This window comes from Hoplias malabaricus, chromosome 11 (genome assembly GCF_029633855.1).
Source record: "Hoplias malabaricus isolate fHopMal1 chromosome 11, fHopMal1.hap1, whole genome shotgun sequence".
NCBI lineage: Eukaryota > Metazoa > Chordata > Actinopteri > Characiformes > Erythrinidae > Hoplias > Hoplias malabaricus.
The window spans coordinates 16,143,983-16,171,393 of NC_089810.1; the positions used below are offsets into that span (position 1 = coordinate 16,143,983).

The 27,411-nt window shown below is 39.0% G+C and overlaps 1 long non-coding RNA gene across 1 annotated transcript in view; it reads right to left on the reverse strand.

Annotated features, from left to right (window-relative positions):
- LOC136709221 (uncharacterized) overlaps positions 1-26,306 on the reverse strand; it is a 109,691-nt gene extending 83,385 nt beyond the window's left edge. Inside the window, exon 1 of the long non-coding RNA XR_010804463.1 lies at positions 26,027-26,306. This is a non-coding gene — a long non-coding RNA (uncharacterized lncRNA). The remainder of the gene's footprint in view (positions 1-26,026) is intronic.
- Positions 26,307-27,411: the final 1,105 nt, after the last annotated feature.

Genomic DNA, 27,411 nt, shown 5'->3' on the forward strand with positions numbered 1-27,411 from the left:
ACAGAACAACTGGTTGCAATTGAAGGAACGATGAAGTACAGAGAAATCCTGAACAAAAACCTCTTCCAGAGTGCTCTGGATCTCAGACTGGGCTGAAAGTTCATCTTCCAACAAGACAATGACTCTAAGCACACAGCTAAAATAACAAAAGGAGTGGCTTCAAAACAACTCTGTGATCATTCATGACTGGCCCAGCCAGAGCCCTGACCTAAACCCAGATCCAACCTGATGGAACTGGAGAGGATCTGATATATATATATAAAACACAGTGAGATGACTAAGGGATACTATAATATTTCCATTTTCCACAACAAATCCATGCATTGCTTGCATATGTAAAGTTTACTTATTTGCTAGCTCTTATTTACATTAATGATTCCAACTTTAATAGTTGAACCCATTACACTGGCTGGTTAATGCTGTGTTCCAAGCCACACAGGCATCATTTTACCTTCTACTGAGTGTCCTTCTGAATTGAATATTTTTTAATTACAATTATTATTTTATATCCCATGCAGTGCCTTACTATGGGTTTTGGGGGAAAAGTAGTAGTAATACATTGAGTCACAGTTGTTTAATTTTTTGGATTTTATTTTACTACAGTAGCTCACAACATTAAATAAAAAGTTTGAGAGCCTGGAGAGAAACTCCATATTCTTCATTCTGAAGCTCTGCTCTCCAAAGCCATGCAGGCTCAAGTTTGCCAGTATGTTTGAGTAAGTAGTTGACTGTAGTTGTTACATGATTACAAATGGTATGTTTTACTGTAGCCTTTCATGTTTGAAGTTTAGAGGTATTATTTGCAATTTTTATCCAGTAGACTTTTATTATTTTTTTTTTTATAGAAATCAGAAAATATTTCTTCAGAATGTGCTAGCTCTGCTGTGTTTGAACACAGGAAAAAAGGTCTGGTGCTTACACAAAACTATCTGTAAATGGGTCATTGCCAAATGGTTAGCCATGGCCAGGAAACCACAAATGTGGGACTGACTCCCAACACTAACTTTCCATGAAAACAAATGCATACCAAAAGTGCTACAAAACTAAACAGATTGAGTTCAAATGAGATTCTCTGGTAATTTAAACTGTGAATAAAAACTCTCTTTTTTTTTTAACCCAAAGTCAGGGCTAAACTCAACTTGAGTTTTCCCCATCCGTTTTCTGAGTGTGACATCTCCAGTCAGTGTGCTCCCACTACCCCCCCCCCCCAACCCCACCCCCAGGTGACACTCTCAAATATATAAGTAAAATCTGGCTTTGTACTTTACTTACATACAGAACACATTTAACCCACTACATACGTCAATTTTAAAGTAGCGCCCTCATTTTGAGATACCATTCAAATTTTTAAATACCGTGGCCCAAATAAGGTACATGTGAAAGCACAATAAAACTAAAAGAGGCAAAGGCATCACATTATTAATATATTTGAATTTTGTAATTGTTTAAATTTAACAATGTGATCCTACCTCACAAAATGTTGGTAATAACAAGGTTAAATATGCAGGGTATAGAAGTGCCAAGAGGATGTCCTGCTGTCTCCTGGCACGTCTCGTAAGAGTGATGGTAGAGATGGGCATCTCTAATTATATTTACTTCAGTGCAGCAGAACTGTACAAGCCAGTCTATGCATCAATATCTCTCTCCTTCTCTTTCTCCTTCTCCTTGCTGCCTCTCACCAGCTGCTCATACACTATGGACAAGAGCATACCAACTGTGTGTGCAGAAGAAAGGAAAACAAAGAAGCAAGGTTGTGCTGATGGAGCAGAACGAGGAATCTTGGACAGTATGGTCTGTCAAATGATGCTACACCGTGAGCTTCTGACTACAGAAAATACAGAGATGTGTCAGGGTAACCAGAACAGAACTAGGGGGAACCAATTTATGAGTGAAATTCGGTAGCATGGAAACCTATCCCAGGAGTACTGTTTAAAAAAAAAGGACAATATTAATAAGGCATGGACATCCTAGATACAGAAGAAACTGAACATTTTATATAAAAATGCTTTTTATAATGCCCTGACATTTATATAAAAAAAAATATTTTGACATTCCATTTACCCAGCACTGTACACAGATCAAAGGTTATTTCAGCAACATCCCTCCCCCATTTCTACTGCACTAAACTGTGTTTCTCCTTTATTCATTATGTGAGAATCTACTGTACATTCAGCACCATGAGTCTTTTTTTTTTTGCCACAACTGCTCACCAAAGAAGAAAAACACCAACAAACATTTCAAGCCTCCTCCAATGAGAAAACAAAACTTCTCTCGTTTGGTGCAGCAGGGTGCAGCATGTCATTTTGTTCCATAATACTTCAATCAGAGACACACTTCTGCATTTCAATACAACACACCAACGTGCACAGCTGCAGTTCCAAAAATACTACAGCAGGATGACACAGAACGTACAGGTGTGGGATGAATGTGGGGTGCAAGAGGAGATGAAAAAGTGGGGGAGAAGTGAAGTGAGAAGGGAGCACTGAGCTTTAGATTAGAGCTTTCCCTGTAAACCTCATCATTAACTCAAAGTATGAATCATACCTGCTTTCCAATCTGCACATTACCACTGTACTCCTGCTTCACCAACGCAACCTTTTATGTAGTGGTCAATCACAAGAATAAAACCACAGACAGGTCAAGTGGATAACATTGACATAGTACAAAGTGTGATGGTCATAACATTTCAGTCAGAGCATCTTCAAAATGGCAGGCATCTTTCTGGCATGCTATGGCTAGTGCCTACCAAAAGGTTAATTGAACAACTGGTTAACCAGCAACAGGTTCATGGGCAACTAAGGTTCACTGATGTGTGTCAGGAGTAAAGGCAAACCCATCGGGCCACAGAAGAGCTACCATAGTACAAATTGCTTAAAATGTTATTGTATGGATGTTGCACATTATATCAAATTGATTGTATTTCTAGTGGTGCCACTAACATTAGACTAATCCCTACAGGGCAAGTCATGCTGTCCAAACATGACATTCTGGAGAAAATTGAGCTCTTGCAACAAAGATCCATAAATCATCCGTGTCATTTTTTATTTATTTTTTTTGGTAGCACGGCATAATTGTTTACTCCAGGCAGTGAAAAATAACAATTTTTCAGTGCAAGCATATGTTTAAATGGAAAAAGAGTATGATAGAGAGGAAATGCTTTAGTCACTGCTATATTTGAAATGGAGGGCAACTAACAATATCAAAACTAATTATAGACATAATTGATACTAAAGATGGGTGGTACCCATAATTTTCAAAACTCAAAATATTAACACATTATATTACCATGGGGTGGGGTGCACGTCAGGTTGTGCCGAGCCTGATGTGTGTGAGATATATATATATATATATAAATTCAAAAAAGCTGTTCACTGGTTAGAAGCTGGCCAACTAACAGGCATTAGTGGTTTAGTACACCAAAGTTCTTTTAAAAAAACACCCTTATTGATCAAGCTTGATAATGATAATGTCATTAAAATTGCAAGCATTTAAAGAAGAACTCTATGTTAATTTACCATAATAGCACGAGTACATGTGTCCGACGGTATGCTGCAAGATCAGGCTGCTTCCATCAGTGATAACAGGGATTTTATTACCAAAAGCTCATCATTGTTATGAAGCAGAAATTCATCAAGAAGCAAATTGAGGTTATTTTACCATCTGACACTATATAGAGCTATTCCTTTAAAAAAACCAAAAAAAAAACATCCACTATCTCTAAAACTGTCATTTATCATGGCAGTACAACAGACCTGCAACAATAATAAATACATCTGCTACATATCTGCATTTACTTTGCATTTTCAGTCATTTACCTTAGAATCCAAGGCCTAACCAACTGTTCCCCAGGCACTGGGGCTGTCTGACTGTTGATCTGTGTGTGTACCAGTGGCGGATGCTGGTCTTTCAAGGAGGGGAAGCTCAATTTCGGCATACATCATAAAATTTGTCGGTTTATTTATACGTAAATTCTACCCTCCTTCCCTTTTTAAGAAAATGATCTGTGACCCTGTCGTACCAACAAGGCGTCTTTTCCAGGGACTGGACTAGTGGCCTCTCAATGGCCAGCGGAGCTAGGCTGCATAAACGGCCTTGGCCCATGAGAAGTGTGTCCGCCTGTGAGTGCTTTGTGACGGTGGAGGGGCTCAGTAGCACCCGCTAGAAACTGCGATAGAAGTCAGTCTCCAAACACAAGAAGCTACAAAAAAAACTCCACCAGAAATAGAAGTGCAAATCAACTTTAATATCTTGGTCCGTTATATTTGAATAAAAAGTGTCGCTTGCATATAACTGTCTGTCAGAAATAGGATTTGAACCCACACCTCCATTCGGCGACCAGAAGCCTCTGCCTTAGGTAAGGTTCACGACCTTGAGTCTGGCGCCCTAGACCTCTCAGCCATTCCTAATGTTAAAATGCTCTAATCTTCAGGTTATTAGTGCAAATCAACTTTAATATCTTGGTCTGTTATATTTGAATAACATGTGTTGCCTGCATAAAATTGTCTGTCAGAAGTGGGATTTGAACCCACGCCTATATTCACGGGAAAGAAATCTCTGTCTTAGGTAAGGTTCACAACCTTGAGTCTGGCTCCTTAAACCGCACAGCCATTCCTACTCTTAAAATTTTCTAATCTTCAGGTTATTAGTTCAAATCAACTTCAAACATCTTGGTCATTTATGTTTGAATGAAATGTGTTGCTTGCGTAAAACCGTCTGTCAGAAGTGGGATTTGTACCCATGCCTACATTCGGGGAACGGAAATCTCTGTCTTAGGTAAGGTTCACAACCTTGAGTCTGGCGCCTCAGACCGCTCGGCCATTCCAACTCTTAAAATTTTCTAATCACTTTAAATATCTTGTGTTTGAACGAAATGTGTTGCCTGCGTAAAACCGTCCGTCAGAAGAGGAAGTTGAACCCACGCCTATATTCAGGGAACAGAGATATCTGTCTTAGGTAAGGTTCACAACCTTGAGTCTGGCGCCTTAGACCACTCGGCCATTCTGACTTTTTAAATGTCCTGATCTTCAGGTTATTAGTGCAAATCAGTGGCGGATGCTGGTCTTTCAAGGAGGGGGAGCTCAATTTCGGCCTACATCATAAAATGTGTCGGTTTATTTACACGTAAATTCTACCCTCCTTCCCTTTTCAAGAAAATTATCTGTGACCCTGTCGTGCCAACAAGGCGTCTTTTCCAGGGACTTGACTAGTATCCTCTCAATGGCCAGCAGAGCTAGGCTGCTTAAACGGCCTTGGCCCATGTGAAGTGTGTCCGCCTGTGAGTGCTTTGTGACGGTGGAAGGGCTCAGCAGCACCCGCTGGACAGAAACTGTGATAGAAGTCAGAAAGAGTGATAGAAGTCAGTCTCCAAACACAAGCAGCTACAAAAAAAAACCCTCCAGAAATAGAAGCTCGATTTGTCGCTAGTCGTTTTTAACAAAGAAAATGTCACTAAGAGGTTTAAGAAAGTCTCCAGTTCAACTCAGAACAGAATGAAAATGTAATGCTCCCACTGATCTCTACACCAAAGGATCGCTGATTCGCTCATTTCGCTGTCAATCAAAAAGGGATTCAGCCTCAGACAGAGCATCCAATCATCATGCAGAAGCTGAGCGTCTGGGCCAGCCGAGGCCAGCCCACTGCCCCGTAGACCCCCAGAGACGCTGAGCGTCCGATGGGCGGGACAAAGCCCAGCATTTATCCAATGACTCGTCTCGTTTCGCTGCCCTTTCTCTGCTTCGCTATTGAACTCTGTGGACGCTGTTTAAAGCACTGTGAAACTACAGGAAAGCCGCGTCTTTACCAGTGATAAGAAGTTGATTCTGAACAAAAGTTGAGCGCGTTGTTGTGCATATTAATTCAATGACATGTACACACAACAGTATATATTTGATTTTTTTTTTTTTTTTGACATTTTAGGGGAAGCTGATCTTCCCTTGCAGTCTTAGAGCAATCACCTCTGGTGTGCGCGCTCAAATAAATGCACAAACCAAATGTTTTGGTTTTTATTACACCAAACTCTCCCTTTAGCTATTTTCATAAAATAAAAACATGATTCTGCATTACTGTTTTTCATCAGATTCAACATTCCACCAATGATCTGCTCTGAATATAAATACTGTACACTAAATGAAATGTGTCTTACCATTCCAAGAAATTTGAAGCAGTAATGTTACTGTAAATTGGTGCTCAGTAAAAACATGCATACAGAGCTAGTCCTTTTCTTTTATATTCCACTGGAGTATGCTGTACTAGACAAACAAAGCGTTTTTACAGATCTGCAAGCTCGGAAATTAGTTTAGACAAAGAAAAACAAAGGAGAGATGGAGGATGATAGAATGGAGAGGACAAAGGGCAAGAAAGGGAGGAATGAGAAAAAAATGAGAAAGAGGAGAGTAAGGCTGCACGATTATCGTATTTTTATCGTAATCACGATATTAGTTTTTGCAATAAACACATCGAAAAATGCATCGATAATGCCTTGAATAACAGCAGACTCAAACTGCATTACCAATGTGCATTACCCTCTTGCAGAAGCAAGGGAGCTCGTCATGCTGCATCTATTCTCACTTGACTTAATGGAGGCAAACCTGGGAGGAGGGCTACAGTGAATGTACACACTAAACACGCAAGCTCTGAAAATAAGTGCAGCTGGGCCAAGAGCTGAAAAACCTATTGAAGAGTGAAGACATAAGTGAGAAATATTTTTTACCAAAAGGGGAGACAGGGTCTAGGAACACTTTGGTTTTAAATGAGATGGCCATGCTCAGGCAAAAGATTTCTGCAAAGCATGCCGACCACATTCATTGGAGTTACCATCACAGGGAACACAACGAAGTTTACCATTTAAGGCAGTAGTTTCCAAAGGGTTTGGAAGCAACAAGGCGATGAGGCCGTTCAGTTATAGCGAAATCCCTGCATGCGAGGTCATGCACACAGACAAACTCTGTTCTGGGCACGTTCCAGATGAGAAGTCTTTTGCAAAATCTAAAAGCCCTTTTAAATCTACCTCTCATCACGATGCAGCTCCAAAATTAAAGCAAATGTCGATTGCTCAAAACAAAGTAAATATGCTGGGATTTTGCCAAAAATATGATTTTAAGCATCAAGTTGGATAGTTTGTCACTAACTATACATGAAAATCATTAGACAGAAATCAGAATAACTAACATGCATTTAAAATAATAATAATAGTAAACAGATTCTCTCTGCTTATTTGGGGGTGTTATATGTTTATTTTTTTAGTTTAACTGTGGGGTTCTACACTAAAATCTGTCCTGTTCAATCAAAAATGTTATTTCATGTGGTAACAGACCATTCAACTGGGTTTATTCCAGTAACTCAGTAAATATTTTGGATCAAATAATGGTTCATTCAAAGTATTTATTTGAGCTGAATAAACCCTGTTCATTATTGTCACAGAAAGTCATTTTTTAGGTTGTATGGGCAATGTTTTACAATGTAGACCTAACATAACATTTAAAAAAAAGAAAAGGTTTTGGTGTTTATAAAGTTGGCTACCTTGGATCTGTGATCCATTTATTGTATGTAATCTTGTATTAATACAAGAAAGTATATTTATTTAGATGCAGATACTTCTATATCTATTATTCACTACGTATTTATTTGTATTTTTATTTGTGGTTGTTCAAGGAATACAGCCTTGCACAAACTGCATGCACTATTACAATTTAGATACTCCTTATCTAATTTGTTGAAGAAACATGCAAAATAAATGTAATTATTCTGATTTCATTACACAGTAAAAAAAAAAAAACTTATTTTCAAATTATGAATGTACTGCTGTTTAGAGACACTTTTTAAAAATGTTAATCTTTCACGAGTTTCACATCGATATCGGGATATCCAAGAACATTATCGCACATCGCATTTTTTGGTCCATATCGTGCACCCCTAGGAGGAGACACAGGAACAGAAAGGTAGAGTGAAAGTGCAGCCTTTTCTGGCAGCATATAAGACAAAGGTAGTTAGGTGAAGACTCCCTGAGAGACGTTTGAACACTTAACAGTTGTTCTTTCCAGCTTGGTTCTGCATTTACTTGGCCAGTAATAACTTGCCTGAATAAAGTTGAATCTCTTCAGACTAGTGTTGCACAGTATACTGATACTAGAAAAGTATCACAATACTTTGTCATTACAAACAGAACAATACTCCATGAGTACCGGTACTTCAAGAATATAATAAGAGTGGGGGTGGGGGTGGGGGGGGGGGGGGGGGGGGGGGTCAGTGTTTATAACAGCTGAACAATTTGTCTATCCTATGGCGTACGGTTGGTAATTTGCTCGTGTTATTGCTGTGTGTAGTCTAATGTGTTGTACTGCTCCCTTGTGGTCAAAGGTCAAACAACATACATACATTTTAGCATCTAGACCCTCAGAATTTTCTCCATTTCAATGAAGACCTGATGGGTAACTTAAAATAAATAAATAATTTTTTAATTTTTTTTTTAAATAGTTAATTTTTGTGGCTTAAAATGTAAAAGTGGGGCTAGTAGTATTTTTTAACAGGTTTTGGTGTGTAGAAATGTGGAACTTAGTCTCAGGAACACATTTCAACTTATGTATTTCATCTTACCTTCCAGGGCTTCCATACCTGTAAGACAAGAACAAATGCATTTTTTTAATATTGGTTCACAGTGAGACAGGAACACCTTTCTTTCACTTTTTGTTGATGAAATGCGCTGATAAAAATGAAAAAAAAAATTTGTTTGATAAAGTTTTGCCAGTGAACTCTACTCAATTAAACCTCATTGCAGCTGTCCTCAAGAAAAGAGGGAAAATAGAAAGACAGAGAAAGGATGATGGAAGAGAAAGCAAGACAGATCGAGAGAGAGATAGAGAGAGAGAGAGAACAAGAAGAGGTTCTTTATTTTGAGTTGACCCCTTTCATGGTATTTTGATTACCCTCTCTCTAACCTTCCTCTGTAGTCTCCTCTTCACCCCATCCCACAGTGAAGTATTTACCCAGGCTGATGAGAAGCACGTCTGTGAGTGTGCCAACCCTCCGAGCTGACTGAGAGACAAGCAATTACCTCCAGGGTTAAAGGAGAAACGCAGCCAGCCTTGAGAGCTACGAATGGGGGGATTCATGCATGGTCAGGCCCTTGAGTGGACCTTATAATAAGAATGTACAAAACAAGGCAAAGAACTAGATTAGCGTGTTTAGCTGCGATCATGTTACAGGTTCATCACTGCTCGCAGGCCCTTGATGTTGAGTTTGTTTTAAGGTTACACTTAGCCAACATTGTACTTTCAAATTAAGTCATTACACACTTCAGACTCTAAGCTACCAGGAGTGAAGTATAAATAAAGTTCTTTCCTGCTGTTAAGAGGGCCATCTTCAGGACATCAACTTGAACACTTGGTGCTTCAGCATGGAGGCATCTTGCCTCTGTAGTGAATGACACATCCCCTTCCCTTATAAATAAGGCTCATGCACTACAGATCTGGCTAACACACTGCTCATTGTAATTTTCACATACAGAAAATGAGATTAAATATGATTAAGTACGGCAATTAGACAATTGGGACATTCTCTTGCTTACTGAACCCACTGACCATGCTGTCTAGGTCACAAGAAAGTCAGTTTAGTGTGATAAACTGTGCAAGACGAAGGATCAACATCCATTAATAAGAGTATATTTGAAAGCACATCAGTCATGCCTATGTGAAGACCTTTGAAAATGCAACCTCAGACTTAATCAGGAACTACACTACTTTACACAGGACAATGAATAATTGCAGTCTAAAACCACAGCAAGACCCTGAATGGCTTTTTAGGCATTGCTGTAAGTCCATTGCTTCATTACAGGGAAGTGCAAAGTCCACCCTTGAGAGGATTTTCTTCATTATGGACAAATATAGCTCCAGATCATGACTCTGAATTATGAAGATGCATGCCTCTTTTCTCACTTTATTGGCAATAAATAGCAAGGTCTTCATTTTTACGATCGTTAGCTAAATAAATTTTCACAGAAGGACAATTACCATGTCTTTTCCAGAGCCAGTTCTGCATATTTGTTCAGCTGATTTGATGTATGTTATCATAAAAAGCTCTATTTTTCAGGCCTCCAATGCTAATTACTGCAGGTAAAATGCATTGACAAGGGGGAAAGAAGCAATAAATAAGACGAGAGGAGCAGCAGAGAAGACTGAGTGGGATAATTTCTGCAGGGTTTTGGGTGATGGAACGTAACCCTTGCTGGGATATGAGAGGAGACCTGCCCTGTTTGTTGCTTTCATTAATTTGGAAGGAGGAGGGAGGTGAGATTTATACCTGTAATCAGGCAATGGGGATAGGGAGAGGACATTGTGGGGACTGCTCCGGGGAGATAAGTGGTGGTGTGCTCGGTGGTAATTGTCAGAATGGCAATACAGTGCAGAGGCGCCATTAAAAGCATCAAAGCCCTGTGGGCCTTTTCTTTAAATCAAATAATGAGTCCGTGCACAGCCATGAGGACGATATCCAGGCTCATTCAACTTCAGTGTGTGTGTGTTTCTTTCTCTTCCACGTCCATCTATATTACATGGCACTCAATGCTCCACTTAAATAGGATGAAAAATGATGTCATTGTCTTATTACTACATATGAAGTGTGCCTAGGCACTTTTATCACCATTTCCCCAATTGCATAGAAACCTTTTAAAAAACAAATAGATAAATAAATAAACAAATTCACTTGTGTACTTCCCAGTACCTTTCACTTAGAAAGTACAGTAGTTATTTTCAAACTAGTTTAAAAATGTGTGGTGATTAACACAAGTGTAACTGAACACTGGCTTACAGTCATGATAAAATAAATAATAATAATACAGTTACAGGATTACTAGAAAATATTTAGTCTTCAATATTGATAGAAATATAATCACATCCAGCTTTAACTTTTCAGGTATTTGTGCTATGGTATCTCTTCTATTGGACTGGACCACATAGGCTAGCCTCGATTCACCTCAGGCATCAAAGAGCCTTGTGAATTTATTATTGTATCCGCGGTTAATAGGTTGTCTTTGGCTTGACCAGCCTTAGTAGGAGGTGCTCTGTCAGGCTGAGCTGAGCCTTTTATCTGTGAGCACAAAGTCGAGTGAATTTAACTAAAAGGCAGCCCCGATAGTGTACACCAACACGTATCGATGATAAAGACCCGTGTCTGAGAGACCAAGTTTCAGCTGAATTAACAGAAAAATTCTAAAATAAGCGAATCAAGAGGGTTCTACACTGTTTAGAAGCACAGCTGGCACCAACAGGCACTTGTGGTTTAGCACACCACAGCAGAGGATCAAAACACATCAGCAGTCACTGAGCTCCCACAACGCCCCCTCCAGGTGGCTCTCTCAAATGCACATGAACATTTTAGCTGACTTTTAAAGACACAATAGAAATTTGACAACACACACACACATTATAAATACCGCCCTTATTTTAAAGATACCGTGCACATTTTTAAATACCGCGGTATACAATATTATCGTTACATCGCACAACCCTTTAACAAACAGTCAATCTGACGTTTGTCAAACTCAAAAGTCTTTGTGCAAATGAAGCATAAAACAAAGTAATATAAAACAGCCTAACATGCTAAAACAACACACTTACAACGAAGTGAGGCGACACATCAGTTTTTGTAAGCTTTGTGCCTGAAATTAGACCACCTCCACTCAAACCGGTTAAACTGTATACTCTGTGCCGTTTTTAGCGAGCTAGTTAGCAGGATAGCGAGCAAAACCACGCTTTGAGCCACAATGCAGCCTGGAGAGAAGGATATTAAAGCAGGTGTCGGAAGCAAATTTTGTTAATGACAACAATATACACCACCCCACTCAGAGTATTCAAATTTTCACTGAATATCTTGGCGAAACCAATTTGAATTAAAATTGTTAGCTTTAAAAATTATTTTAAAAATGTTGTTAGAGATATACTTGCTGTTTGGCCTTGCGTTCACGTAGACCAGATGTTCTCAAACTGTGGTACGCATACCACTGGTGGTACATGAAGCAGCAAGTGGTGGTGGTACCTCAAAAAAATTATTACTTAACTAAAGAATCAATTAACAAATCTGAAACTGAAAAATGTTTGTGTGTAAACTACATAATGGCTGAGCTTCATTCCCCAGCTTATTTCCAGGGAGGGAACGTGATCTCCCAGCATTTTCCAAGATTCATGTAAAGAAAGCCCAGTTTCTTACTGAACATAAGCTAGAAAGGCTAGAGACAGACATGAGTATTTTGGACTTTATTGCAAAAAAGGGCAAAGTGGAAAAGAGAAAAATAATACCGAGACCAACCCCAAAAAATACTCCTAAGCCCTTGAAAGACTAAATCTAGAGGCATAGAGAGAGCACTTCACTAAAGGACAACAATGTGGCTGATTTTCACATCATTACAGTCTTAAACACTGTTTAACCACGCTGTGCCTCCTTCACCTACTGATACAAGTGCTGAGAGCCGCTGTGAGCACCTGCTCCAAGCGCCATGCTGTTCTCGTCTATAGTCTATTAAAGTGCATATTAAATTAATCTCATGTTTTTATTTCTTTCAAAATGCTCATTTCCCCTAAATTGTAGCTTATCGTTCTCAAACATATAATTGAGTTTAAAACGTACAGTTTAGACCTAATTTTTTTGTGTGCTCTATAGTTTTTAGGAATTATTTTAGAATAATTTTGTGTAATGCATGTAAATTACATGTAAAGTCACTCATACGATTCATAGGTGCTACTAGGGGGCTTTGAGTTGATAATAGGTGGTACTTGGTCTAAAAAGTTTGAGAACCACTGGGGCAGACAACTGTTTGTGTCATGAACCATCTTCACATATCTGCCCATGTGCTATGATTGTAACTGGAGGCTTCCGCTAGAGGGCAGACCAGAGAAAGACTCGGTTAATTTAATAATTGGCATTGACACAATCTTCAATACTTTTTGCTATTGATAGCACCACCCTTTACCATTTGTGTGTGTACTGCATTTTGTAAATGTTTAGCGTTTATTTTCACCAAATAAATGCAAGATATACAAGGCAGCCATTAGACGCAAGCATTGTTAACAGCAAGCAGCAAGTATATGTCTAACCTAATAAATTAATTAGCTATTTACACTGATTTGAAAAGAAACAGTGAACGTGCAGTATTTATAAACAGACACCCAAATGTATGTTAATATATTACAATGCACTAACCAGACTAGAAATCATGAATATTTGCTTGGGGCTCAAGCTTCGGGCAAATCTGTCATGACAGAGACAACAAATGTCTGCCTCACCCAAATATGCCACAAATCCCCTGAAAACTTTTACAAGCAGGGTGTAAAATAAATAAATAATAATAAAAAAAAAAGAAATAAAAGAACAAAGGCTGCAGGAACAGAGGTATAAGAGGTCAGTGGCAGTGTTGAATTAATGCATATCAATGTGTTTGAGAGATGAAAGTTATGAGAATTTAGACAAGGGCTCTCTGGCTATGGTGTTATTTTGTTTTTCCCTCGTTTTTTTTTTGACATTCCTGGTACCTCAGCTGCAATGATACATTACTTGTCCAATAAAAGAGGCTGTACTCTGTGAAAGGTATTACAATTTCTTGCTTCACGTTTGATGCAAGTGAAATGAGGTAAAGGTCTGAGTCTTTCGGGGGAAAATGTTAGGACATACTGGTAAAGGTCACAAACAAAAATTAGCTGTGCCTGAAAAGCAGAGTCGAAAGTTTTGTTGCAAGGTTAAGGTGTTGCTTGATAGGCGGCACAGTGGCGCAGCAGGTAGTGTCGCAGTCACACAGCTCCAGGTTGCGGGTTCGATTCCCGCTCCGGGTGACTGTCTGTGAGGAGTTGGTGTGTTGCCCTTGTGGGTTTCCTCCCGCAGTCTAAAAACACACGCTGGTAGGTGGATTGGCGACTCAAAAGTGAATGTGTGTGTGTGTTGCCCTGTGAAGGACTGGCGCCCCCTCCAGGGTGTATTCCTGCCTTGCGCCTAATGACTCCAGGTAGGCTCTGCACCCACCGTGAACTGAACTGGATAAGCGGTTACAGATAATGAATGAATATATATATATATACACTTATATATATAAGTATATATATATATATACACACATACAGGGGTTGGACAATGAATCTGAAACACCTGGTTTTAGACCACAATAATTTATTAGTATGATGTAGGGCCTCCTTTTGCAGCCAATACAGCGTCAATTCGTCTTGGGAATGACATATACAAGTCCTGCACAGTGGTCAGAGGGATTTTAAGCCATCCTTCTTGCAGGATAGTGGCCAGGTCTCTACGTGATGCTGTTGGAGGAAAACGTTTCCTGACTCGCTCCTCCAAAACACCCGAAAGTGGCTCAATAATATTTAGATCTGGTGACTGTGCAGGCCATGGGAGATGTTCATCTTCACTTTCATGTTTATCAAACCAATCTTTCACCAGTCCTGCTGTGTGTGTATTGGTGCATTGCCATCCTGATACACAGCACCACCTTCAGGATACAATGTTTAAACCATTGGATGTCCATGGTCCTCCAGAATTGTCCGGTAGTCCTTGGCAGTGACGCGCCCATCTAGCACAAGTATTGGGCCAAGGGAATACCATGATATGGCAGCCCAAACCATCACTGATCCACCCTCATGTTTCACTGTGGGCATGCAACAGTCTGTGTGGTACTCTTCTTTGGGGCTTCTCCACACCGTAACTCTCTCCCTGATGCGGGGAAAACAGTAAAGGTGGACTCATCAGAGAAAAATACATGTTTCACATTGTCCACAGCGCTCCCTGAACCATTGAAACCGATGTTTGGCATTGGCATGAGTGACCAAAGGTTTGGCTATAGCAGCCCGGCCGTGTATATTGACCCTGTGGAGCTCCCGACGGACAGTTCTGGTGGAAACAGGAGAGTTGAGGTGCACATTTAATTCTGCCGTGATTTGGGCAGCCGTGGTTTTATGTTTTTTGGATACAATTCGGGTCAGCACCCAAACATCCCTTTCAGACAGCTTCCTCTTGCGTCCACAGTTAATCCTGTTGGATGTGTTTCGTCCTTCTTGGTGGTATGCTGACATTACCCTGGATACCGTGGCTCTTGATACATTACAAAGACTTGCTGTCTTGGTCACAGATGCGCCAGCAAGACATGCCCAACAATTTGTCCTCCTTTGAACTCTGGTATGTCACCCATAATAATGTGTGCATTGCAATATTTTGAGCTAAACTGTGCTCTTACCCACTGCTAATTGAACCTACACACTCTGCTCTTACTGGTGCAATGTGCAATTAACAAAGATTGGCCACCAGTCTGGTCCAATTTAGCCATGAAACCTCCCACACTAAAATGACAGGTGTTTCAGTTTTATTGCCCAACCCCTGTATGTATGTATGTATATATATATATATATATATATATATATATATATATGTAGCCTGACAAAGGATAGTTTTATGAGCGATTAACAGTTATAAATGATGGTGTGGCAGCATACGTGTGAATCCTCTAGAAGTGACAGAGAATCGTTGTTCTTTAAAAAGTTAAAGATCAACAATGAATTCATTATGTAATGATACATTACAGCTTCAAAAGATTAGAGTGACCTCTGCAAAGGTCAAAAGAGATTCATAACCCTCACTGACCTGAAAAGAACATCTGGATTAATGTTTGCTTCATGTTCACTGCGTTTCATAAACGTCTGAGAAGTAACACATTGAAGGGATTGATGAAATGTAACACTGCATTGAAGGGCACTGCTCATATGCAAGAAAGATGATGTCCTTCAGAGGCTGATTCAGGGACACAGAAACAATGTCTTGCCTATAGCATGAATTTCCTTTTATCCTCCACATCTAATTACAGTGATTTATGTCATGACTCAGTGTACTGTGCTCCACAGTGACTGACTGTCAGAGTGAGGTTGTGGACACAATGTGCTACAATGATTTACCAAGCATGTGAATGTAAATAAATAAATAAAATTAAAACTCACACTGACTATTTGCAGCATCTTAAGTTACCTGAAAAATTCAATTGGATGAATTATAACAGAGAGAGAGAGACAGAACATGTCAGTAAGACAGGGTGAAAGACTGAAGCAGAACGAGAGAAACAGAGGCAGAGAGAGAGGGGACTCTTCTCATTAAAAGAGGAAATAGGATTAGAAGATTAAGCTCAGTGCCTGTGTATCAGTCATTAATTACTGAGGGGATGTGATTACACATCTCTCATTACACTCCACCGCCCAGCACCACAGGACTGCTCCACATAACACTCACTGTCTCACTTCACCTCATGCCCGTATCTCACACACGATGAGAGAGAATCAGTTTGTGATCAATCACATACTCTTCCCTGCAGAGCACACACACGGAATGTAATGATACACTTAGCTCTCCATTTTATTCAGTTCATTGAATTGGGGTCAACAATTCAACATTCTACAGATGAGGCAGTCAACTTCTATGTATGAATGTTGTTCACCCCTACCCCCTCCCAACATACCCCTATCCACGCAGGAGTGTTTTAGCCTGAACAGAGCAGAACGTTTATTCATACAGCCTGCAGTATCAATCTCAAATGTTGGAAATATATTTAAGACTTTTCTTTAAGAGATCAACAGAAGAATATTAAGTACATTAAATGTTTATTTTTTTCTTACTGTAAATAATTTAACACAGTTCCAGGATCCTGGGGTTGTGGGTTCAATTACACTCTGGGTGAGGAGTTTGGTTTCCTCCGAAAACACGTTGGTAGGTGGATTGGCTACTCAAAGTGTCCCTATATGAGACTGTGTGAGTGAATGTTTGTTACCATGCGAAGGACTGGTGCCCAGGAGGAATGGGGTGTCGAAGGTGAGCCGTTATGTCACAATAACACTCCCCTTGTTCTATTGCTTCAGACGCACACACACAAATAATATTATAACCACCTCCTTGATTCTACAATCACTATCCACTATCTCAGTTTCACTGACCACAAAAGAGCAGTTTGTATTCGACAATTACAGACTGTTGTCCACTATTTGCTCGGCGTGGTTTGATCAGAAAACACAGGACACGGGATTTATATGCTAATACTAAAGCAACAATTCCAGTCTGACTGTAGCCTTGTACATTTTACTTCTCTGTTTAAGTTCTTTTCCATTCAGTTCAGAAACAGTCTGAACTCCAGGACAGTGAAGAAATGATCACCGGAGGACGTGGAATAACTTCAAGGCAGTTTTGAAGCCATAGAATGGGATATTCTGTGTGGATCCTATTATACCCTCAAAAACTACCCAATGCTTTCTCCCAATAACAACCCCTGAGTTAAAAGCAACAAATTCTCCCTTAAAACCAAAGAGAGTAGACAAACCAAGAACATCAGCAAATCAATACCTCTCCCGAAACTTGAATGAAGGCACAGGACAAGGGACAAAGGGTAGGGAAAAAGGCTCAAATATAGATTCATTTTAGGAAGAGTAAAAGATTATGCTGGAGGCCCAACTGTAGCAAAAGAATGCACGCAGTGTGTGGAGAGTCCTTAAAAAGATGTCACAGGCTACAATCAACACCTGGAACAGCAGTGGGCAACCCTGAATGAGCAAATGAGTTAGCCCAGTTCATCGGTTGACAATGACTTTACAGTTGCCATGCAGCTTAACGCCCCAACACAACACAACAGCTGCATTCATGTATAGTCCTTACCTTCAACACTGAACAGTCATGCCTCATCTGCATCAAATGATCCAGCCCACACCTCCATTCAAGATCCAGTTCAGCAGCACTGCTCCTTCATTGGCCAGGAGAAGGAAAAGTCGAAGAAACTCAAACAAAAAAGCAACAATGCAGAATTTCATGGAGCACAATATTGACACCGGGTGCTAATCAGCTGTGTAGAACCCTTCACCACAGATTTAACCTGAGCTGATGCCTAGGAGGAGCCCCAGTTAGGTTGAAGACTTCTCCAAGGAGCAGCAACTGGTGGCACTAAATGACTACCACCCTGTTGCTCTGAAATCTCACTTAACCCTCACTCATGAGGCACATCCACTGTTTCATTATGAACAGTCAGCAAGTTAAAGTCACCTAACAGCTCAGTGCTTTGAAGGAGCATGTAAACTGCCTAGATCTGTCACAGCTGACATATGCCAATGCCATCTACCACCATAAACAGAAAAGGGAAGAGCCTCCACCTTACCTACCAAGAGAGCAAGACATTTTTTGTCTCTGTGACTTCCCTCAGATGGCTGGGCAATATGGGGGATAAGACCCTAAATCTCCTGGTAAAAGCAAATCCCTGACCCACTATGGAGCACCCCTGGTGTACCCAGTTTGTGTCACTTCAGACAAAGTTTTTCAGACATGGACAAATGTAGTACCTGAGCCCCTAAAAGGGACTGTATTAGCACCATTCATGTACAACCTGTAGATCATATCAGTAAGGCAAAGATGCTGCTGGTACTTAGGAAGTCCAAACATCCCATCACCATTAATGCAAAGGATGTCTGCTGTCGCAAGTGTCATATTCAATGCTGTTGTGCACTTGGGCAACAGAATCAACAAACTGCTCTAAAACTAAATAGGAACTGGCTTTCTGTAGGAGTGAAGCTGAACTCACTTGAGGTTGCGGCAAGAAACAAACTTAGTATATTATTGACAATACACAACATCCCCTCTAATCAACAGTTGAAAAAAGAAAAGAACTCCAGCAGATGACTGCTATTGCGGCACTGTACTAAAGAATGCTGCGCAAGATCTTTCCTTCCTACTGTAATCAGACTCTACAGGGAGTCTCCTTACTGCAAGGACACTACTGATCTCTCTTCAAAACCATGCTGCGTTACACTTTACAGCAACACCTTTAAAAAAATATAAGAATGCACCACAGTTGTTGAAAGTTTAAAAAAAATAATAATAATAAAAAAAATCCAACTGCCTGGCTTTTCTAATCATTGCAAACGATCCTCAGAGAGAACAGAGCGGAAGCTGAAACAAAACTGAGGATTCTTTCTTTCTGCTACATTTTCCATCAGGATCAGTCAAGTTATCTTGTCTTAATCATAAAATACACTCCATCACTGTGGTAAGGTCATTATTATAAATGCTGTATAATACATAAGCTAGACCACTGTGTCTATGGTAACATTTTAGCCTCTGTAGATACTCAGAACACTCTCTCTCAGCATTTGTAAGAAGAGAGCCAGCACTATATATAATCACAAAGCTAATCATAGCAAGTGGTTGAATGAAAGTGGTATTAATATCAGGAGCTGATGTGTGGGTGTTGTCAGTGATTACACTAAATATCATCAACAGCTCTTAGTGTTTAATAATGTCAAATATTATTCATTTGCTGCCTCTGCCCGGGTCACTCCTTGTGCGATTTCAAAAATGAACTAAAGCATTATCAACAGGCCTCCACAAGCTCAGTGCTTTTGTGGTCACGCCAAACTTGCAGAGGCTGCCCATCTATTCTAATTCAATTTGGAGAAATCAATGTACTTATCAGTGTAATTGGGGACCATGACTGCAATCTCATTACTGGAGGAGCAGAAGGAAGGTGAGCACTATAAGGAGGTCTGTGTTGTGTGGTGTGTGTGTGTGTATCCAATGAACTGAACAATCCCACTCCCTGTCTGTTCAAAAGACAGACAAGCGCACATATGAAACTCACTTTTTAAAATAAATAAAATTAAAAAAATTTAAAAAGTGCAAGCATTTTACGTGTATCACAACTGTGATTTTTTTAGTCCAACTTTGCATTATAATATTTCAGAAGCACTACAATAATAGACACACAAACATACACACTGGATTAGGAACACCTACCCTGTATCCACACACACTGTTCCTTTTAATCAGCTCTGCAAGCCTGCAACTAATTGAAAAGCCGATAAGGGGCATGGAAGGAACTGCTAAACAGCATTAGGATAGATGCCCACATACTATCGCCTCTGAAGCCTACTGTAATGAGTTATGATTTGCTGCTGAGTGCCTGAGAACCTCCCCATGCTCTGGGCAAGACCTCCCCACAGCAATCAGTGTGTTCAGTGAATCAGATTAATAAACTGATTAAAATGTAGGGTACTATCAAACATACATGTGAAAGTCCTCTGGATTCACTGCACTGTATAAAAATAGATTTCAGGGGCCTAACTGTTGGGTTTTTCTTGAACTTTACTTTACTTAGGTTCACTTATGGTAGAATAGGCTGGGCATACCAGCCACTAAACCAATAAAACAAGTCATTTCGCAAATTTCAACACCACTGTTTGAATGTGCACATACAGCCACTAACATTCACCCACTGAGTCCCACTGAGCACCATGCTACATATTTTCTTTATCAACATTTAAACCCAAGATTACACAAAACTGACAGCAGAAGCCACATCTGAGTTTTCTCCCTGTGTCCACGTGCTCCTGTTTCCTCCCACAGGCCAAAAACAGGTAGGTGGATTGGTGACTCAAGTGTCCATAGGTGTGAGGGAATGTGTGAGTGTGTGTCACCCTGCAAAGGACAGGCGCCTCCTCCAGTGTGTGTTCCTGTTGGATAAGTGGTTACAGACAATGAATGAATAAATAAATCTCTCTTGGCACATCCTATCTACACTTAGAAATTTGCATTATTATTGAGACTGTTATACATCATTCAGAATTAAAGGCTAAATTAACCTTGTCCAAATATATTAAGAACTACAAATTCTCTAATTGGGTGGCTCTGTAGCACTGCAGGTATTGTCACTGTCACACAACTGCGGGTTACTGGGTTGTAGATTGTCTCTGGGGCTTTTTTTTTTTCCAAGAAATGGACTTTTAAAACATTTTCAAGAAAACTAGACAGAGAGAATATTAAAAATGTCATGATATTTGAGAGCTAAAGTATATAGTGCTGTAATAATAATCAAGACTATTCAAACCAAGATGAAAACTCTTTATAATGCATAAACGTGCGACTTATCACAGCTGGGGTTGCCGTGCTGAGTAAATTGATGCCTTTTGAAAAGGCACCTGACACTATCACACCAACACCTTAACACGAGGGTGAACAATAGAACTGATCGTGCAGTGAGAAAGTGCAAGGGATACAGGAACCTATAAGCTGTGAAGCACAGAGTAAAAGATTGCATTATAAGTGGTGCTGTCCAGAGGGTGTCATTTACTGCTGAACCAGAGCACAAGGGTGATGAGAGCTAGGTAAAATAGCCTCTGTATGAACTAGGCCAGACTAAGAGATCTGGAATACACAGGGATTTATAGAGGTTCTGATTCTCCTACAGAATAAGTACCCTGTTCTCTCGCTGTTTTGCTACAGAGTACATGTGACCCCTACTGGAGATATTAATAATTACATTTTAATAAAACATTCACCGCCTGTATGGAACGTTTCCACAACTCAATTGTAAATCTATATAATTAGATCTATAAATGTTAATGCACGAGAAAATTCCTTTTAAACTTTCAACAGCTCAACGTTTAACATACAATAAAATTAACTTATATGGACATTCACAGAGAGCTGTTTTCACTGACCAAATTACTCTGGGCCCATATCAAGGGATATTACATAGAAATACACACTGTCCTGAAAAGTGACTAAAATATTCTGACCACCTAAAGCCAAAAAAGGATAAATAGTCCACTTCAAGTGTTTTTGCTCTTTCAGTATAGTTGGTCTCTCTAAACGGCACACTTTTAAGAAGCTATCTCAAAGCCGTTTAGAAACAGTTCTGTCAAAGTGACAACTCAATGTTGTTTCCGGTTGCTATGCTCAAAGCTAACAGTGACACTGACTGTTTATGCACAAGGCAGAATGTAAGAGTGCAACTTGTCTGAGAATATAGCTACATGCCCCAGTTCCTATCAAGTCCAGACCCAAGCTATTGTTTATTGCAGTTTTCACTTCTTGCTGTTTGAAGCTTCCAACTGGTAAAATAATTCATATTTAAAACAGAAGGTTATATATATATATATATTTGAGAACACGCTTTTAATTGATACAGCTGTTCATATGGCACTGGGAAGCTAGAAGACTTAATTCCTGTCTGGGGAAACAGGCTCCAAGTCGAGACTACATTTTAAAAAAGTATTTTTTGAGAGTTAATCCCTATCTGGGAAAATTGACACTGAGTACTACACTAAACATATGTATCCCGTCAATCCACACTGAATATTTACAGCCGATGATCACATATTAAACATATATGCAACACATTCTCACTCACATCCTCGGACAAACACGTCACATTACAACAGACCTCACACACATCTGCCTTATACTGACACTCAGACCCTACACACAAACTAAAGTAGTTTAATGCATTCTCCACTAAAATGTGAGGTGGAATCCATTACCAGCATAACACAGAATCAATCCCCCTACAGCAGCCAAATGAAGCACATTATTAAGGAATAATGACCTCCTTCAGCATCTGTCAATAACAATTTGTGTTATCTTTAAACCACATCTCCTAGCAGGTGGCCTTGAAGTATCTGCATCAGTAGAAACCAGAGGGCTCTAAATCAGCTGTGGCAACTGGACAGGTGAGACACTGAAGGGAGTGTCACTCTCCAGAAAAGTTAAAATATTCATCTATGAATAACAAGACTACTGGAAGATAAGGTCATATTTCTCCAGAGGACAGTCTGTGCCTTTTCTTCTTCATTTGCTCTTTTGAAGACCATGGAATAAGGAGTGTGTGTGGATTTGAAAATATTTAAACTTTGTTAATCTTTGTTTCAAACCCCTTTCCACCGTAATAAAGAGCCACAGAAGTGAGTGACAGATGAAGAGAGACTTACCTGCCCACTATTGGTCAATGCACATGAAGCCATCAGTATTTGGCTCCGGAGTGAAGTTATACCAAATCTAGGAATCACTGCTTTATGGCAGAAATCATGGGTGGATATTGTCAGGACAGTCAGGTTTGACCCGAACATAAACACGCAGTAGGCCTTACCAGACAAAAGTTTTACAAAATATCCCAATAAACATATGTATATAAGAAAGGGGAAAATATGAAATAAGTTTTACAGAAGTTGTTCACATTAGCGCATGTTTTTCGAGCAATTATACTTTGCACTTATACAAATGAGTTTCTTTTGAAGGTAGCAGATGTTGTGAATTGTTATTTACATTTAGGTACCTCAACTCCATGACTCTCCAGTTTGGTGATGTCTCGAGGCTGAAGTTTCTCATTCACCCAAGAATATTGTGTGCATTTTCCGTTCCTCCTTAAATGATGCTTGCAGCTTATTTTGACGCCCACCAGATGAAATATACACCCTTTCAGTCGTAAATTAAAAATTTGAACTGAATTATAAAGCTGCCGAAAAAGTTCCCTTTTAAACGTCCATCTACTAAAGCCTGTATTCACTGACTTAGCCCATGTTTGTAACATATAGATATATCACATTGCTCTTTATCTCAATTAGTTACGTTTCCTCACTGCAGGTAATGGAGGCGTGGTCAGGATTAATTACGAAGCTGAAACAGCGCTATGAATTCTGGAAGAATTTTTAAAGTTTAAATAATTAAAAAAAAAAAAAAACTTTCAAAGCAAAATCATAGAACTCTGTAGTGTAAACCTTAAAGGCTAAATTTTAATAACATCATGGCTGTTTCCTTTGAAAAATGACGTATTAATTTGGACAAACATGTTTAGTATCAGCATAGCTCTAGCTAACCCCAAAGTCCATATGTGGCTTTACTAAAAGCTTAGATATTTTAAATGCATTATATTTTGAAATATTGTAAATTTCAATAACAATTCAGACAACAACTGGTCTATAATAAAATGCATTTTAAGTTAAAAAATATATTACACAAATGTAAATAAATATAAAACCAGTTAAATAATTGAATAAATAAATAAAAGGATGGTGTACCTCTCTATTGAACTCATCACTCTACAAAGTAAAACATGTACAGGTGCTGGTCATAAAATTAGAATATCATGAAAAACCTTTAAAAGATTTATTTCAGTAATTCCATTCAAAAAGTGAAACTTGTATATTATACTCCTTTATTACACACAGACTGATATATGTCAAGCGTTTATTTATTTTAATTTGATGATTATAATGAACAACTAATGAAAACCCCAAATTCAGTATGTCAGAAAATTAGAAAATGTGGGAAAAGGTTCAATATTGAAGACCTGGTGCCACACTCTAATCAGTTAATTAACTCAAAACACCTGCAAAGGCCTTTAAATGCTCTCTCTGTCTAGTTCTGTAGGCTACACAATCATGGGGAAGACTGCTGATTTGATAGTTGTCCAAAAGATGACCATTGACACTTTACACAAGCAGGGCAAGACACAAAAGGTCATTGCTAAAGAAATTGGCTGTTCACAGAGCTCTGTGTCCAAGCACATTAACAGAGAGGCAGAGGGAAGGAAAAAATGTGGTACAAAAATGTGTACAAGCAATAGGGATAACTGCACCCTGGAGAGGATTATGAAACAAAACCCATTCAAAAATGTGGAGGGGATTCACAAAGACTGGACTGCAGCTGGAGTCAGTGCTTCAAGAACCAGCATGCACAGACGTACGCAAGACATGGGTTTCACCTGTCGCATTCCTTGTGTGAAGCCACTCTTGAACAAGAGACAGCGTCAGAAGCGTCTCAATTCCAAAAAGGACTGGACTGCTGCTGATTGGTCCAAAGTTATGTTCTCTGATGAAAGTAAATTTTGCATTTCCTTTGGAAATCAAGGTCCTAGAGTCTGGAGGAAGAGAGGAGAGGCACAGAATCTACGTTGCTTGAGGTCCAGTGTAAAGTTTCCACAGTCAGTGAAGGATTGGGGTGCCATGGTATGGAAGCAAATCTGTCTCATCAGACTTTGAAATATTACCACCTTTGAATTTGTAGCACTGAATTTTTTTGCACTGAAATGATGAATCTGAATATAATTGCTTTTGAATAAAACTCGTGAATTTTCAAGAACACGTTTTCACTGTTATTATTCAAGGTTAATAAATTCAGATAAAAAAATAATTCAAGACAATACATTTCGAAGTTGATCAAATTCAGTAGACGAAATTCAGATACGAAATACGAGTTACAAAAAAATTAAGATAAACATCCGGGACACGAAGGATGAGCAATCGATTCATTTGGATTTTCTCTTTCACCTTAAATGATGCACTAGTTGCATTCTGTCGCCGCTAGATGGCGAAATACGAACACAACTTCCATACCGTGGAGAAACTACACGTTGAGCTTCCTTCCCTTAAAAGGCTCACTAAAGACACAATATAACAGACTATTGATATCCTGAAGATGAAGAAATTTTACTGTGGAGATTTTTTGCAATGGCCCTGTGATATAGCATAGTGTGAAAATTAGAACACCCCATGAAAGCCTGTGTATTTTTAAACATATTTGAAGATATATGTACATTTGACTTTCATTTGAACAGCACTACGAAATGGAACTTATGTGACCTCCTTTTTTCCGTCCCACCCAAGGAGGGTGGATCCACCAGTTGATGGATGATGAGCCCTTTATTCACTCTACAACAAGTCCAGCATTCACATATAATCAGCCCAATGCATGGTCAGCTAGCCAGTCCACAGCAGGGATATCAAACTGCTGCAGATCTCCCAGCATTCACTCTGATTAATATGAAGACACTGGTAATAATATACTAATTAACATTTATTTATTTGTATATACATACACACACACACACACTCATATATATATATATATATATATATATATATATATACACAGAATTGTATCTATTCACATATTTTTTCTTTATTTTACCACATCATTACAAACAGTTCATATTACAAAAAAATAATTGTTACATTTATGTTGACACGGTAATATTAAAAAATAAAACATACCCTTACTTCTCAATCTTTAACTACATCATTCAATTGATCTATTTCCATAGTAAAAGAACATTGAAAAGGTGCACGTTACTACCACCTGGGGGTGAACACCGAGTATAACAATGTTAGCTAACAAAGCTAGTCTAAGCTGGAGCACATTTTTCACTTGTAGTATAAACAAGACAAAACACCAAAGAAATAAGGGGAAAACCCACCTGCAACGAGTCCAGTATTCACATATAATCAGCTCAGTGCATGGTCAGCTAGCCAACCTAAACAAAGCAGGCTAATCTTAGTAACTGTGCGTGTGAGGTTTACTAGCTTAAAACTGTAGTTTACAAAAATGCCAAATGGCTATACATTAAACTAGCACATTCATCAGTCACTTAGCACTGTTATTTATTAGAATGTAACATTTATACTCTGTTATAAGAGTGCTTTTCTTCTAGCCCTGCTGAGAGACAACTTATCCACAGCAGGGACATCAAACTGCTGCAGATCTAGCATTCACTCTGTTGTAGTGATGTGTCGGTCGCGAACGAACGGGTTCAAAGAGCCGGCTCTTGTAAGTGAACGATGAGAGCCGGTTCCCGTCTAAGACCGAGCCATTTTTCTAAGGCTTGTCATTCAACCAATCAGAGAACAACAAGCAAAGCTGAGACACTTGGTTTTCAACAATAGTTGAAGAAAATGTTAAATCAGTTAAATGTTTGTTGACAGTTGTGGTTGTTTTAATCACTACCGTTGAATGCTGCTGTTTTGCACTTTGCAGAGTATTTGTTTATTTTATTACCCAGAAATGGATGATTATTTAATTTAATAAGCTATTTTGTAATACCTACCTTTTGGGTTCCATTGGCTATATGTCAGAGTTTATAAGTGATTTTTATTAAGGTGTTTAAATAAAAATCCAGTTATTTATACAATTGAATGTGTGAGTGCAATCAGTGAGTTATTACAAGACAGCCATTAAAACAATTGGCCATTGCAACACTATTTATTATTTTTAATATTGAACAATAATATTTTGTCAAAATGTAGGTAATATTGTTCTGTACCAGTGGAAATAAGTGGTAAAACAAAGAGCCATTTAGGAGCCAAAAGAGCCGGCTCCCCAAAAAGAGCCGAATTTCCCATCACTATTCTGTTTTATATGAAGACGCTGGTAGCATTTGACCAGCAGGTGGTGCTGAACTCATTTGCAGGCATTTCACAGAACTATTTATATATAAGAATTTTTTATCACTGTTACACTTATACAAATAAACCTGAAGAAATTACTTATAAACATAGGTTGTACAATGTAAATGACTTTGGCAGAGAGGATCTGGCAAATTGTACATGGGTGCAACTGACATCCTCAGCTCTACTGCTCATCCCACAAATGCACCATCATACAAATGTGCACCATTGAAAAGGGAAATTAACAGGCTTTTCAACTGTATACATATAAATAACATTTATTGCCAAGAAGCATTGTTACAAACAAATAAATAATCTACAAACACAAATTTCTATATAAATATTTATAATAATATTAAAAATAACCAGTCATTGTTAATATACACACTCTGCACTTTGGGATATTATATTTGTACTA